Raw genomic sequence first — 7,899 nt, forward strand, 5'->3', positions numbered from 1 at the left:
TCCCAAGCCCAATCTCGTTCACCGTCTGTCCTAGCACGTGTTATGTGGAGGTGTTGAGGCTGCAGCACCCGGGTGCTTTAGATGCTCGCTGTCGTGCGATGATGAGCACCGCATGGTCTGTCTTCACTGCCCTCGGGCTGTGCCCCAGGCCCATGGTTCTGTTTCTCGGCCCCTTCCCCGGGTCCCTCTGCTGTCAAAGAGGTTGGCGATTGCTCCAGCTCTGTTTACTGCACGGTCGTTCACAAGATGATGGCACTTCTGTGGTAAATGGAAGTAGAGAAGTCTCCAACATCCACACTCCAACATCCACATCTCGTGGATGAGGCAAATGGGTAAGAACCAGGAAATCAGTTAAGGTGAACACAGGTGAGTTGGTTTCTGGACCCCCCCCCCCCCCCAGTGTTCTCTTCGGCAAGTCATACCGAGCTTGCAAAGAGCTCCAGGAACAGACACTTGCTTCTGTTCTCCACAGGGAACCCTGGGGTCAGAAGGCTGCTGTTTCCTGAAAGAACACACACCTGGACTCTCTTTATTTGAGAGAGAGAGAGAGAGAGAGAGAGAGAGAGAGAGAGAGAGAGAGAATGCTCCCATCTGCTGGCTCATTCTCCAAGTGCCTTCAATGGCTGGGGCTGAGCCAGGGCTAAAGGTGGGAGCCAGGAACTCAACCCAGGTCTCCCATGTGGGTGACAGGTGCCCAATTACTTGAGGCATCACCACTGCCTCCCAGCGTCTGCATTTGTAGGGGCTGGAATCAGGTGCTGGAATCAGGAATCAAACCCAGGTACTCCGTGGTGGGACATGGGTGTCTCCATCACTAGGCTTAAGTTTTGCTGCCTAAATCTTTTTACCTTTAATTTGATTTATTTAAGTCTCCTGTGTGGGTCCCAAAATTGTGTGTAACAAAAATATTTGAGCCTTTCCCTGATGTCTGCAATAAAAGCCTGAAGTGTCGATTGTGCACCCTGGGCATTTTATTTTCTCTATATTATTTATTCAAAACAAAAGCAGCATCTTAAAGAAGATACTCCAGACATCTGAGGAAACAATGTTTCCTTATTTTTGAATTTGTGCAGGAAACTCTTTCACACCGTACTGGGAGGGCCCCAGGCATGGACCGGAAGGTTTTCTGGCTGCTGCAGGAGGAGACGAGACCTGTCCCCACCCTGTGGTGGCCCTGGGTGTCTAAAGGGCAGGGCCTGCTGAATGGGCTCCCTGTGGTCATGAGTTGCTGTACTGGGGGTGATTAATCACAGGCATGCAAAGAATTATAATTCTTGCTTTCAGAAAATCTCTTTTGAGAGGACTTGTCTTTGGGTGACAGTCTTCCCCACCTTCTTGGTAAATAAGTCAGTGCTGGGCAGCTGCCCTGCCTCCTCCGGGTTACGTACCAGGTCACAGAGCTGCCCTGGTTGACGCCACGGCCTCCCTGCTCTTGTGAGCGCGGCTTCTCTCTATGCAGTCTCCCTGCTCTCCTCCCCCCACCCTCTCTCCTCTTCTGATCGCCTCGGTCTGTTCTCTTTCCTGTCTTCCTTTTATCTTCCCCTCCATTGGGCATTTCCATCTCTTTCTCATTGTCCCTTTCTCCTGCTGCCTTTTTTTCCCCCTCTGTCTCTTCCACCTCCCCACTTCCACCCCATTTATTCTGAAATCTCCATTTACTTTGGTGTTCTCTCTCATTTGCATGACTAAAAATGTATTATATTCTGTCAGAGAAAATAAAATCCAAGTACCTTGGAAATGGACACGTTTAGTTCTCGTGGGAGAAGGGAGTGGGACGTTACTGAGTGCCCACTCTGCTCTCCCCAGGGGCTGGGGAGCTGCCACTGTCCCACGTGGGAGACTGCAGCAACCCGGGCCTCCTGTCTGCTTTGCCCACCATACCCTCACTCTCTTGATGCAGAGCGCATTTCCTGACCCAGGCCAAACGGTGTAAGGTCGATTCTGCAGCCACCTTCTGAGGACATGGCCTTCGCCCCTCAGCTTCCAGGGCCGTCTGGGAGAAGCTCCATGGAGAGTGTTTGTTCATGGTCATGGTTGTTACAGGTGAGAGGAGACTGCAGGGTTAATTTGCAGGTGTCTGGTCCGGTCTGGTCCTCCCAGGGGAGAAGCTCAGCGTTTGGGGTGGTCATTCCTGGGACCCATTCTGGCTCTGCCTGCTGTGCACTGTGGGTGTCTCAGGAAGTCTCTGAGCCTCCTTTCTCAGCCTAGGTGGTCCTGGTCTTGTCAGGAGGACCCTGTGCAGCTCAAGGGAACAGGTGCATGGGGCGTTTGAAGCTCCTCTCCAGAAAAGTGCTGTGCAAACCGCTGGTTATGCTTCTCACGGCCCGGCATGACCCGGTGTGAAGCACCTGTTGCATCCAAATGAGACTCCTCTAAACACACTCAGGCCAGAAGCTACAGAACTGGGGGCCCCCACCCCACCCCTGCCCAACACTCTCAGAAGGGGCTGTAGCTGAATGAACAGGGGCATGTGGTGTTCCTGCTCAGCTCACTCAACATTTTCTTGCCCAGAGAACACCTGAGTCTCGCATTTACCTGGCAGAAGGTAAAGAACCCCAGAGCCACACACCCGTGACCTCTGATTGACTTTCCTTATGCATCAGAACCTACTTCTCAAACCAAGATTGTTGAGGATTTTAAATAAGACCCAAACCAGCATGGGATACATTTTCTTCTTCATGATTCAGACATAATGATGTAATTAGAGATCTCAGAATCATTTTTGTTTTCACACAAATAAGGCAGATTGCTGACCCAGAAAAATTAAGCCCTGACAGATACAGTCTAAGACTTCTTTCACTGGGACTGCCATGCCTGGTTCCTTTTCTCTTCTCAGTGGCAATGATCATTATCAGCTTGGAATTTTTCTTTCAGATATTTTCTTTTGTCTTTTATTTACTTTTTTTTTTTTTTTTAGAAAAATTAGTATAAGGTGAACAAATTAAGGGAACCAAGGTGGATGATTTAAACATTTATCTATTTATTTGAAAAGTGGAGTTACAGAGAGGCAGAGGCGGAGGCAGAGGCAGGGAGAGAGAGGTCTTCCATCCGCTGGTTCACTCCCCAAATAGCCTCAATGGCCGGAGAAGAGCTGGTCCGAAGCCAGGAGCCAGGAGCTTCTTCTGGGTCTCCATGTGGATGCAGGGGTCCAAGGGCTTGGGCCATCTTCTACTGCTTTCCCAGGCCATAGCAGAGATTTGGATCAGAAGTGGAGCAGCCAGGATTTGAACTGGTGTCCATATGGGATGCCGGCACTGCAGACGGCGGCTTTAGCCGCTACGCCACAGCGCTGGCCCCCTGGCCAGATCCTTTGCTTCTTGAGACTAGAAGCCACATATGTTTGATCTGATTCCACCCCTCCTGCCCGCCCCCCCCCCCCAAGCCTGGCATAGAATCGCCTACAGGGGCTGCAGGGGAGACGGCAGGAGCAGAGACCTGAAAACTTTGCCAGAGAGAAGTTGTTGTACGGCAGGGAGAGGTGGCAACGTGGTAGGCAGAGCTCTAGATTCCATGTTTCAAAACCACCTCGCCTCACGCAGTGGAACTAGAACGTTCTCTTATGGATTTCAAAAATGTCTAGAGCTTTGAACATGACACAAAGGGCTTAACATTTACTTAGACTTTTTTCCAAGACCTGAAGCCTTGCGAATGAAGGGGCCTCCTCTGCTGTCTCTTCGCCTGCCTCAGGCCCCACCTTTGTGGCCCCCTCGCCTTCTCCTCCCGCTCTGCTTTCCCAGAAGTGGGCCCTTCATTTCTGTGGAGGTACTTGTGTCCAAGTCAGCCAAGCTCGGTGCTGGCTCTGTAAACGTTCCCCGATTTCCCCTTCCACGGTTTAGAGAGGGCAGGAAGACATGTTTGTGATGTTTCTGGGAGGTTCTGGAATGATCCAAAAGTTTCCATGAGCCCTGATGGTTCCTTTACGCAACAAGTACACACACAGAACCCCATCTGTTCATCAGATTCTATTTTCTCTCTAATGCTTCCCTCTTTCACTGAAAGGCTGTCTGGTACGGGGTCCATTCTGCGCCTCTGTGGGGGGAAGACGATGCTGGAGTTGCTGCTCCTGCCCAGATGCTTCCCGAGAAGCAACTTGGTGTCTGTTTCTGGGAGACTTCATCCCAGGCCCCTCCTCATCGGGCAGCCTTCTCTCCTGTTTGCTCATATAGAACGAATTGACCTGGTGCTGCAGGTGCTCCGGGCACTGCACCTCTCTTCCTTCCACGGCTCTCCCCTGCCTCAGCGCCTTCCTTTATTGTGCTCCCTTTGGCCCGGGCAAGCCTCTTCTCCTTGCAGCCTGCATTTGTGTCTTGGTTGGGTCCCTACTACCTCTGACCTCATCTTCTTCCACTGCTGCTCATTCTGCTCCTGCAATGCCACCCTCCTTATTGTCACTTGAATATCCCAGGCCTGCCCACCCCAGGGCACTGGCACGTGCTGTTCCCTCTGCTGGGATGCTCTTGCCCTTGTAATCACTGCCCGGTTCCCTTTCTCACTCCCTGCAGGTCTCTGCTCGGGTGTCACTTGTCCTCCCTCTCTTCAAGAGCAAGGCTCTCAGCTTCCCCTGACTGCTTCTCTCTTACATTCACTCTGTTTTTTATTCTCTAACATTTTCCGCATCCGGCATACTGTACAGTCATTTGTTTATCTGTATATTTTATATTTCCCCCTACTAGAATGTAGCTCCATGAGGGCAGGGACTGGTCTGTTTTGTTCATTGCTTTACTCTCAATACCTAGGTACCAGGTAGGAAGCACACAGGAAATCTCTGTTGAACCAACAAGTCCATGACTCTACCCACCATAATCTTGCCTTTTTTTTTTTTTTTTTTAGCAGTTTCTGCACTGGCTGTCAGAGCCATACCCAGCTGAACCTGTTCTGAGGCAGCTGGCAGGAGCTGAACAACAAGGCCTTATTCAAACCTCCATCACTTGACTGCATATTCTCCACCGACTATGTCTTCTCTCTTCAGTTATATCACGAGCTATTTGGAGGTAGAGATCAAATTTTATTCTTCTTAACTACTTAACACTTGAAATGGTGTTGGGTTTCATCAGTGATCGTTTGTTTGTGGAGGCATACCCTGCCTGTCCAGGAAAAGGATTAAAAGTTGTTGATGGTGTGGTCACTCACTGCCTATTGACTGACTGCTCAGTGACAGCAGCTCCTGCTGGGGTCAGATCGGACCCTAAGCACAGAGAGCAAGCGCCTGCTGGGAGCTGCATTTTGGTTTCTGTGAACTCAGGCCTCTGCTATCAGGGGTGTGAAGTCTCTGGTGCCCAAACATCCTTGGCTATTCCCTCCTCCATCCTAATGGAGAAACAGATTCTTCTCCTAATGAGTGGTTGCAAAATTGGAAACATGTATCACTATTTATAAACCAAAGTACACACATGTCTTTATCCAATATTTATAAAGCAATCTTTGAGAGATGTGATTGTTTACTTCTTAATCTATTTATAGCTTCTTCAGATAGATTTTTAAAAAGATTTATTTATTTTATTTATTTGAAAGGCAGAACTACAGATAGGGAGAGACAGAGAGGGAAATCTTCCATCTGGTGGTTCACTTCCCAAATGGCTGCAACGGCCAGGGCTGGGCCAGGCTGAAGCCAGGTGCCAGGAGCTTCTTCCAGGTCTCCCATGCAGGTGCAGGGGCCCAAGCACCTGGGCCATCTTTCACTGCTTTCCCAGGCTATTTAGCAGGGAGCTGGATTGGAAATGGAGCAGCCGGGACACAGATGGATACCCATATGGGATGCAGGTGGAGGCTTTACCAGCTATGCCATAGCTCTGGCACCTTTCAGATAGATTTGAAACCACTTGCCATAACATAGTGAAGTAAAAACTAAAGTATCAAGTCAGAACGAGGAAAAAGGAGGATTGAAACTCAGCAGCTCTGAGAGTCAGCGTGGTTGCTGCCATTCCACTTCAGTCTCGGCTTAGCACCTTCTGGCAACAGCTTCCCAAAGCAGCAGTTTGGGATCTCATGATCCAAAGGCAAGAGAAGCGTCATCTTATTTCTATGGGGAGAGAGTGCTTGACAGTGCAGTGGGAAATCTCGCAGGTCTGTTTCTTGTTGGTTTGACAAAGTTGGAAGATGTCAAAGGGAGTTGTTATTCAACAAGTATAAAGACATCAGGGACACGATTTTAATAGGTAACCCAGAGAAGACAATTCTGAAGCATAGCTGAATGTGATCGCACTCTATGGCTTTCCCAAAATGTAGCCTGAGCTAGGAGTAGAATTTTGGTCATTTGAGGAGCAAGCAGGTGTATGTTGCGTACATAATTTTCCCTAAATGCAGTTCCTCTAGCAGGGGAGTGGAGGCTGTGACGTTTGGTGAGGGCAGGCTGAGTGTCCCGGAAGATGATAGGGGGTCACAGAGTCCTCTCGCCCGGATGAGAGACTGCTGCGTCTCTGCTGAGTGATGTTTCTTCCCATCAGTGGGTCCCTTGACTTACTGCACTCTGAGTAATCAGGGTGAGCAGTGACTGACAGCACGGTGCCCTTTCATGTGGATCAGCAGGGGAAGTGGACCAGGACTTAGCTTTAATTACGAGATGATGTGGTTGGCTTTGGGAAACGGGTCTCCACCTGCCTTCTTGGAAGGCTTTGATCACTGGCGGCTTCCACAGGTCTGTCAAAATCTGGACAGCATCCAGGTGGAGTCACTGACTCAGCGAGGTCCCAGGGAAGCTGTTTCGGAAGGAAGTGGTGCATTTGTGAAGCCGTCGTCTTCTTCTTCAGGGACGACTCCTATTCTTTTGGTCTTTGGTTTGCTGAACGCCCTCCTTGTGGTCAGATAACGAGATAATAAGCTGATGTGTCTTCTGCCCAGCATCTGAGATCTGGGAGCAGCTGGGGCTAGGGTCTCAGGAGACCTGCGGACTAGCCCTGGCCCGCCCCTCAGGGCTGAGGCAACAGTGGGCCGGTCTCTTCCCTTGTGTGTGGCTCTCACCCAGCCCTCCTGCTGGCCGTGAGCTGGCTGACCTCCTGGTCTGCAGTCAGGAATCCTGAGAAGGAGGTTTGTGACTTGTGCTCAGGACCAGCTGGTGAACTTCTTGAGATTTTGTGCATTTTTGAACATGTGCAGAATGAAGCCCAGAGAGGTTAAGGAACTTGCCCAAGAACACAGTGTAAGTGACCAGCTGGCCGAGGCTGGACTCTAACCTGAACCCAGTCTCACCCCTGAGCCTGTGCTCTTCTCCACCACTCCGTTCTGCCTTTATTCTTCACATCTTGAGATACTTGTCTTCTGACATTTTGAGGAAGAATTGTGAAATTTTGCTTATCATTGACGTAATAACCAGTAGGAGGCACCTTGCATGGTGCTGTGGAGGCACGCCTTTCGGGTAGATACTAGGTGCTTCATGGAGCATTGGATTCCGGGGTTTCTAGAGTTCAGAAATCAATCATGGAAGCATGCTAATTTCTTAGAGAGGTGACCTATCATCTGCCATTTAAATTAGCTCTTCCTCTTGGTTTCTTCTCATCGCACTGATCAAAGTGTGTAATTAGCCATTGCTTCGGTGTAGATTTTTAAAAATGACTCTTCCTCCATCAGACTGCATGCTCTATGGGTCTGTGTTGTTCATCACTGTGTACCTGCGTACATGGTTCACTAGGTGGCCACTTTCTGAACTAACAGATGAATAGAATGCCTCCCCTATTTGGTACTATTCTAGGTCTCATGTTGAGTAGTAAACACGTACTCATACATATTGAGTACCTAACTAATACCAGAAAGTTTGCTGGGCACCTTAGGGTATATTTTTCTTTTGAAACAAACCTTATTATTGAAGTATAACACGTGAATCATAAGTGTACAATTTGATGAATTATCACAAAGTAGGCATCAATTATATAAGGAAATAGAGCCAGCTATTAACCCATGCCCCAG

Source organism: Lepus europaeus, chromosome 5 (assembly GCF_033115175.1).
Source record: "Lepus europaeus isolate LE1 chromosome 5, mLepTim1.pri, whole genome shotgun sequence".
NCBI classification, from domain to species: Eukaryota; Metazoa; Chordata; class Mammalia; order Lagomorpha; family Leporidae; genus Lepus; species Lepus europaeus.